Raw genomic sequence first — 7271 nt, 5'->3', positions numbered from 1 at the left:
ATATTTTCTGTTTCTTTTTTAAAGTTTTATAATAGGGTATTTGTATAAACATTATTCTCAAAGGGTGCCACATTGCTCTATTGATCTCTGTCAGTCGTTTTCAGTCAGTAAAATACTGGATGTTACACCCTAGTCTTTAATCTCAAAAGCTCATTTTACATTCGTAATCTGACTGTTGTTGTGCTCTTCTATGTGACACACCTTTAGTTATGGCAGCTGTAATGTTTTGATTGGTTGTGATGGATTCTCTCTCTCTCTCTCTCTCTCTCTCTCTCTCTCTCTCTCTCTCTCTCTCTCTTCTCTCTCTCTCTTTTCTGGGCTGCACTTCCTTGAGCTCTGCTTTCCTGGACAACAGGGTTAAAGCTCATTAGGCCTGACTGAAGTCTTCAGTGGGATCTATCTTTCTGTCTTCTCTTTCATAAGGCTGCACTTTCTCTAGGCTTCAGTCTTTTCTTCTAAGGTAACATTTTATGCACATGTAGTAGGCTGTAATAATGAATTTATTAATAATGCATCACTTCATTCAACTACAATAGTCAATATTTGAAGTGAAACATAAAAAGAACATCAAAGTTGTCCTACGACAAGAACGGGGACAACTTTATTGAAAGGTTTTGATCCACTTCAAATGTTAACTAGACGGTTCGATTAAATGCTAATTTATACCTACTTCTTTGTAGAAATTGAATCTAGGTTATGTGTGGTTGATACAGATCAAGCATGGCCTGACTGTTTTATACATGCTTTCAATATTTAAGTCATAGCAACATGAAAATGAGCTTGACTTTAATGAAATGGTTCAGTCTCATTGTCACTCTCTTAAGTTTATTGAAATCCTCTATTAACATACTGTATGTTTATTGTGGTAGGAGCAGGTCATTGTAGTTTGAAAGGCTGGTTGATCTCTTTAACCAGTATAGATAAAGGAGGAAATGAGTGTTACATTAGCAGACTAAAATTATATAACATTGAAATAAATGTACGCAACTTTGAACTGGAATTTGTGACTTCAGTATTGTAACAATTTTCTAAGTGAGAATGAATATTAAATGAGGAAAATAGAGGCCAGCCTTGGTTTTAAATGACCTTCTGACCATTTCTCGCTTGCAGCAAACTAAAAATGTTTTTTTTGACTGAATATTTAGAATCAGAATCAGAATGAGCTTTATTGCCAGGTATGTTCACACATACGAGGAATTTGTTTTCGTGACAGAGCTCCGCAGTGCAACATAACAGCGACAGAACAAAAAACACAATAAGGAATAAAAAATACAAAAAAATACAAATAGGTGGGTAAGGATTGACAATATACAAATTGACAATGTATGGCAGGTATATTAAAAAGAGCATTTATGTATGTACATGTATATTATGTGGAAAAATTGTAACTGTACGCTAAGTATGTGTGTTTGGATAAATAAGTGTATGTGTATATAAATATAAATATAAGTAGTATAGTGTGTTCCATGTATGTACATGTATATTATGTGCAAAAGATTTACGTGTACGCTAAGTATGTGTGTTGGATAAAAAGTGTAGTGTATATAAATATAAATAGTGTAGTGTGTCCCACAGTTATTATCAGCTGTTCATAAGATGGATTGCCTGAGGGAAGAAACTGTTCCTGTGTCTGGTCGTTCTGGTGCTCAGTGCTCTGTAGCGTCGACCAGATGGCAACAGTTCAAAGAGGGAGTGTGCTGGATGTGAGGGGTCCAGAGTGATTTTAACAGCCCTTTTGCTCACTCTGGATAAGTACAGTTCTTGAATAGATGGGAGGGTTGTACCGATAATTCGCTCAGCAGTCCGGACTACCCTCTGTAGTCTTCTGAGGTCAGATTTAGAAGCTGAGCTGAACCAGACAGTTACTGAAGTGCAGAGGATGGATTCGATGATGGTGGAGTAGAACTGTTTCAGCAGATCCTGTGGCAGGTTAAACTTCCTCAGCTGGCGAAGGAAGTACAACCTCTGCTGGGCCTTTTTCACAATGGAGTCAATGTGAATGTCCCACTTCAGGTCCTGAGAGATAGTGGTGCCCAGGAACCTGAATGACTCCACTGCAGTCACAGTGCTGTTCATGATGGTGAGTGGGGGGAGTGCAGGGGGGTTTCTCCTGAAGTCCACGATCATCTCCACTGTTTTGAGCGTGTTAAGCTCCAGGTTGTTGAGACTGCACCAGACAGCCAGCTCTTTAACCTCCTGTCTGTAAGCAGACTCGTCACCGTCCTGAATGAGGCCGATGAGTGTGGTGTCATCTGCAAACTTCAGGAGCTTGACAGAGGGGTCCTTAGATGTGCAGTCATTAGTGTACAGGGAGAAGAGCAGTGGGGAGAGAACACAGCCCTGGGGAGCTCCGGTGCTGATTGTACGGGTGCTGGATGTGTATTTTCCCAGCCTCACTAGCTGCTGCCTGTCTGTCAGGAAGCTGTTGATCCACTGACAGAAGGAGGTGGGCACGGAGAGCTGAGTTAGTTTGGGCAGGAGGAGGTTTGGGATGATCGTGTTGAAGGCAGAGCTGAAGTCCACAAACAGGATCCTCACATAGGTCCCCGGTCTGTCTAGGTGTTGCAGAACATAATGCAGTCCGATGTTTACTGCATCGTCCACAGACCTGTTTGCTCTGTAGGCAAACTGAAGAGGATCCAGCAAGGGTCCAGTGATGTCCTTCAGGTGGGCCAGCACCAGTTTTTCAAATGACTTCATGACTACAGACGTTAGAGCCACAGGCCTGTAGTCATTTAGTCCTGTAATTTTGGATTTCTTTGGGATGGGGATGATGGTGGAGCGTTTGAAGCATGAAGGGACTTCGCACAGCTCCAGCGATCTGTTGAAGATCTTTGTGAAGATGGGGGCCAGCTGGTCAGCACAGGATTTCAGACAGGCTGGTGTAACACAATCTGGGCCTGGTGCTTTTTTCCTTTTCTGCTTCCTGAAGACCTGGCGCACCGCATCCTCGCTGATCTGTATTGCAGGTGTGGGGGAGAGGGGGGATGCAGGAGGTGTGAATGGTGAGAGCGCTTGATTGGAGAGGTGTTCAGGGTGGGTTGCAGGAGTTGTGAGTGGTGTGAACAGTTGTTTGGAGAGGCATTCAGCGTTGGTTGCAGGAGTTGTGAATGGTGAGAGCGGTTGATTGGAGAGGTGATCAGGATGGGTTGCAGGAGCTGTTAATGGTGTGAACGTTTGTTTGGAGAGGCATTCAGGGTTGGTTGCAGGAGTTGTTATTGGTGTGAACGGTTGTGTGGAGAGGTGTTCAGGGCAGGTGATGGGTGTTCTTTCAAACCTGCAGTAAAACTCGTTCAGATCGTCTGCCAGTCGTTGATTTTCCACAGTGCTGGGGGGTGGTGTCTTGTAATTGGTGATCTTCTTTAGGCTTTTCCACACTGATGCGGAGTCGTTCGAAGTGAACTGAGTCCTTATTTTTTCAGAATAATTCCTCTTTGCCACTTTGATCTCCTTTTCCAGTGTGTATTTAGCCTGTTTATACAAGACATTGTCCCCCTTCACGTAAGCATCTTCTTTGGCCTGACGGAGCTGTCTGAGTTTTGCAGTGAACCACGGTTTGTCATTGTTGTAATTTAGTTGAGTCTTGGTAGGAATACACATATCCTCACAGAAACTGATATATGATGTTACGGTCTCTGTGAGTTTGTTCAGATCGGTGGCAGCAGCTTCAAAAACACTCCAATTAGTGAGGTCAAAACAAGATTGTAAATCCTGCTCTGCTTCATTAGTCCATCTTTTTACAGTCCTTAATACAGGTTTAGCTGATTTTAGTTTCTGCCTGTAGGTCGGTATAAGATGAACCAGAAGGTGATCAGAATGTCCCAAAGCTGCTCGTGGAACAGAGTGAAATGCATCCTTTATTGTGGTGTAACAGTGATCCAATATATTACTGTCTCTTGTGGGACAAGTAACATGCTGTCTGTATTTTGGCAGTTCACGGGAGAGATTGGCTTTATTAATGTCCCCAAGAATGATTAAAACAGAGTCTGGGTGTTGTTGTTCTGTCTCTGTGATCTGCTCAGCGAGTTTCTGTAAAGCTGAGCTCACGTGCGCTTGAGGAGGGATGTAAACACTAACCAGAATGAACGAATGAAACTCCCGCGGCGAATAGAACGGCTTGCAGTTAATGAAGAGCGTTTCGAGATTTGAGCAGCACGTCTTCTTTAACACAGTTACATCTGTACACCACCGTTCATTGATGTAAAAGCATGTCCCGCCGCCGCGCGATTTCCCCGTTGATTCTGCGTCGCGATCCGCTCTAAACAGCTGAAAGTCCGGCAGATGGAGCGCGCTGTCCGGTATGGCGTCATTCAGCCAGGTTTCCGTGAAACACAGAGCAGCAGAGTGGGAGAAATCTTTATTTGTCCGAGAGAGCAGAAGCAGTTCGTCCGTTTTGTTGGGTAGAGAGCGGAGATTTGCCAGATGGATGCTAGGCAACGGCGTTCGAAATCCGCGTTTTCTGAGTCTCACGAGCGCTCCCGCTCGCTTTCCCCGCCTGCGCGTCCTCTTGAAGCGTGTGATCAGGGCAGCCGCTCCGCCGACAAGAATGTCCAGCAAAACATCAGAATAGTCGAAAACCGGTGAAATATCGGGAGATGTGTGTTGCCGAATATCCAGCAATTCGTCCCTGGTGAAACTGATTGCAGGAATATAACTAAAGACAGGACAAACTAACAAAAACACAAAAACAACTGCAGAGCACGTCACGGAGGCAGCCATCCTGTATCGGCGTCACTCGTCAACTCTTGATTTCGCAATCACTAGTGCACAGTGAATGTCTCCGTCCTTATTTTTAAGTCTCAAATAGGAACACTGACCATATCCATGGACACTAGCATCAGAAAAGTGATGCAATTCAGCTTGAATAGCTCTTCTGAAACTAGTTGGTGCATATGTTCGTGAGATATCCATTTTCTGCAAATCATTCAAGCCTTGTTTCCATTGCTCCCACCTTAGAATAAGTGCATCTGGTAAAGGATCGTCCCATCCACTGCCATGTTTACATACTTTCTGTAGTGTTCTCTTTCCATGCAACAGCACAGGTGCAATAAGTCCTAAAGGATCATAGATTGAAGCAACAGTAGACAATATGCCACACCGAGTAGCAGGTTGATTTTTCAACTGAACCTTAAACTTGAAACAGTCAGATTCTCTTTCCCACTGCATACCTAGAGTTCTTTCTAGGTGTAACTCATCAAATGCAAGATCAAAATTTTCCACTCATTTAATATAAATCATTGAATTAAGGATTGTAATGGTATGTGCTAACATAGTGAACAGAGTCAATTTTGATTTCATGCAGACCTTAAAAGAAGTCTTTCCCGCCTTTTATCTAATGATGTCTATGAATAAGAGTAAGAACACACGGACTAATAACTCTGTATGTTTAGTTTTAGGTATTGTAGCAGGAACATTTGTTGTGGTTGTAGCTGTTCTTGGTCTGATTTACTATCGCTGCTGGAGATCCAGACATGGTAAGTATTACCTGCAGGTAATATAATAAGATAAAAACATTGTGCAAAATTAGTGTTTAAATGTGTGTGATTATTTCTCAAAACAGGCATGGAGAAAAACAAGCCTGACCGTCTGTTGGATCAGGTAAGATAAGGAAGTGTGTCATTTTAGAAAACTGTGAATCAGTTCTGCTAACCGAGTGTTTGTGTTCACTTAACACAAAACATCAAAAGTACAAATAATTTCTGTGCTAATTGTGGTTTAATGTACAGAATACAGTTTTATTGAACATTGATTATTTTTACATTTTCATACACAAGTCCTGCTTGTCTATCGGTTGTGGTGTGACTTTACTAAAAACAGTAAAAACACAAATATTGTGAAATAGTATTACAATTTAAAATAACTTTACTTTTATAAAATATTGTAAAATGTAATGTATTGCTGTGATCAAAGCTGCATTTTCAGTATCATTTCTCCAGTTTTCAGTCACATGATCCTTCAGAAATCAGTCTAAAGTGCTGTAACCATAAACAGTGGTGTTAATTTCTGTCTTTTTTTTCACTATCTTACAGAGGAAAGATGACAATGATGTGCCTTGTGGGAATCCCTCCCACGTAAGAATTGATTCAATCAGTAAAATAAATAAAAATTATGAGCCTCTTACAAATGTAAATATGTAATCACAAATGCAGTCCTGCCAACCTGTATGCATTTTGCGCAGCGGCTACACATTTTGACCTCAAAGTATGCTGGTATGATTTGTCACTCTAAACTACGCAAAGATTTAGTGATGCCTATGTCCACAAGATATCACTACCTGGAAAGTGTAATGAGGTAATCAAAATAGCCTTTTTACTCAACTAGTCTGTGCTTTGTTATTTTCATTTTCAGTTTAGAAACTTTAACTTCTTAAAACCTTTACCTTTTTTTGTGTGTTTTTATATTACAATGTCACAGTGTTACAGTGTAATGTGATTTTAACCCTTTTTTTGCACATAATATATGCCTACATGCTTGCTTGCACTTTATTTAATCCAATTACAAAATACCAAGATATATAGACTACCAATTACTGATATCTAAACGTGCCTTGTTGACTGTTTAATATTTGAATGTTATTACTACACATTGTAAATAATTCTTGAGACTGTAATTTGATGTATTGAGTCTTAACGGTTGTTTATTTACATAATGACTTGGAATAACTTGTTCTTTACATCTAAAGGAAAGGGGATATAGTGATATAATTTATTTGTATTTGCCAGTACTAAAACTAACCACTCAGTAGTGTTACATTTACCAGGGCAGTGTGTGGATTACAAAATGTATTTATGTGGTTTAAGGTTCAAAAAACATTATTTTCCACATACTGTACATTGTTGTTTCTCCTCTATGCCCTTCCTACAAAGCTCATCTTTCTGAAAAGCGAGGTGTGCCTCTGATTGGCCAGCTATCCTTTGCCCTGTGATTGGCTGAATACTGAATAAACATTAAACTATGTCTGCATTTGTGATTGGAGAATTGACATACAACAAGCTTACTCTACTGCTCAATACTCGTGTTTGAATCATCAGTGGCAATTTTTTTAAATATGTAAACGTACTTACAGGCTGTGAGTCTCGTCCTCTTTAAAGTGCGCTGCACACATCTGAATATTTGTGTTGAACTGATCTGGAACAGAGTTGTAAATAAAACTTAACCACTGATTCCTAGTTGTGTCCTCTTTTGGAAGACCAAACCAAGTAGATTTCCTTTCACAACGAAACACGCAGCGTCTTCAAAACATGGCGGCAGCAGCAACAGAGAGAATAAAA

At 40.8% G+C, this 7271-nt stretch overlaps 1 long non-coding RNA gene across 1 annotated transcript; it reads left to right on the top strand.

Moving 5' to 3' along the window:
• The first annotated feature begins 303 nt into the window (after positions 1-303).
• On the top strand, positions 304-5900 carry LOC132159056 (uncharacterized). The gene is made up of 3 exons (XR_009437750.1): positions 304-460; positions 5391-5474; positions 5561-5900. It is a non-coding gene; the product is annotated as an uncharacterized LOC132159056 (long non-coding RNA).
• The last annotated feature ends 1371 nt before the right edge of the window (positions 5901-7271 follow it).

The sequence above is a fragment of the Carassius carassius genome, chromosome 16, assembly GCF_963082965.1.
Source record: "Carassius carassius chromosome 16, fCarCar2.1, whole genome shotgun sequence".
NCBI classification, from domain to species: domain Eukaryota; kingdom Metazoa; phylum Chordata; class Actinopteri; order Cypriniformes; family Cyprinidae; genus Carassius; species Carassius carassius.
This window is presented reverse-complemented; position numbering and strand designations above follow the sequence as displayed.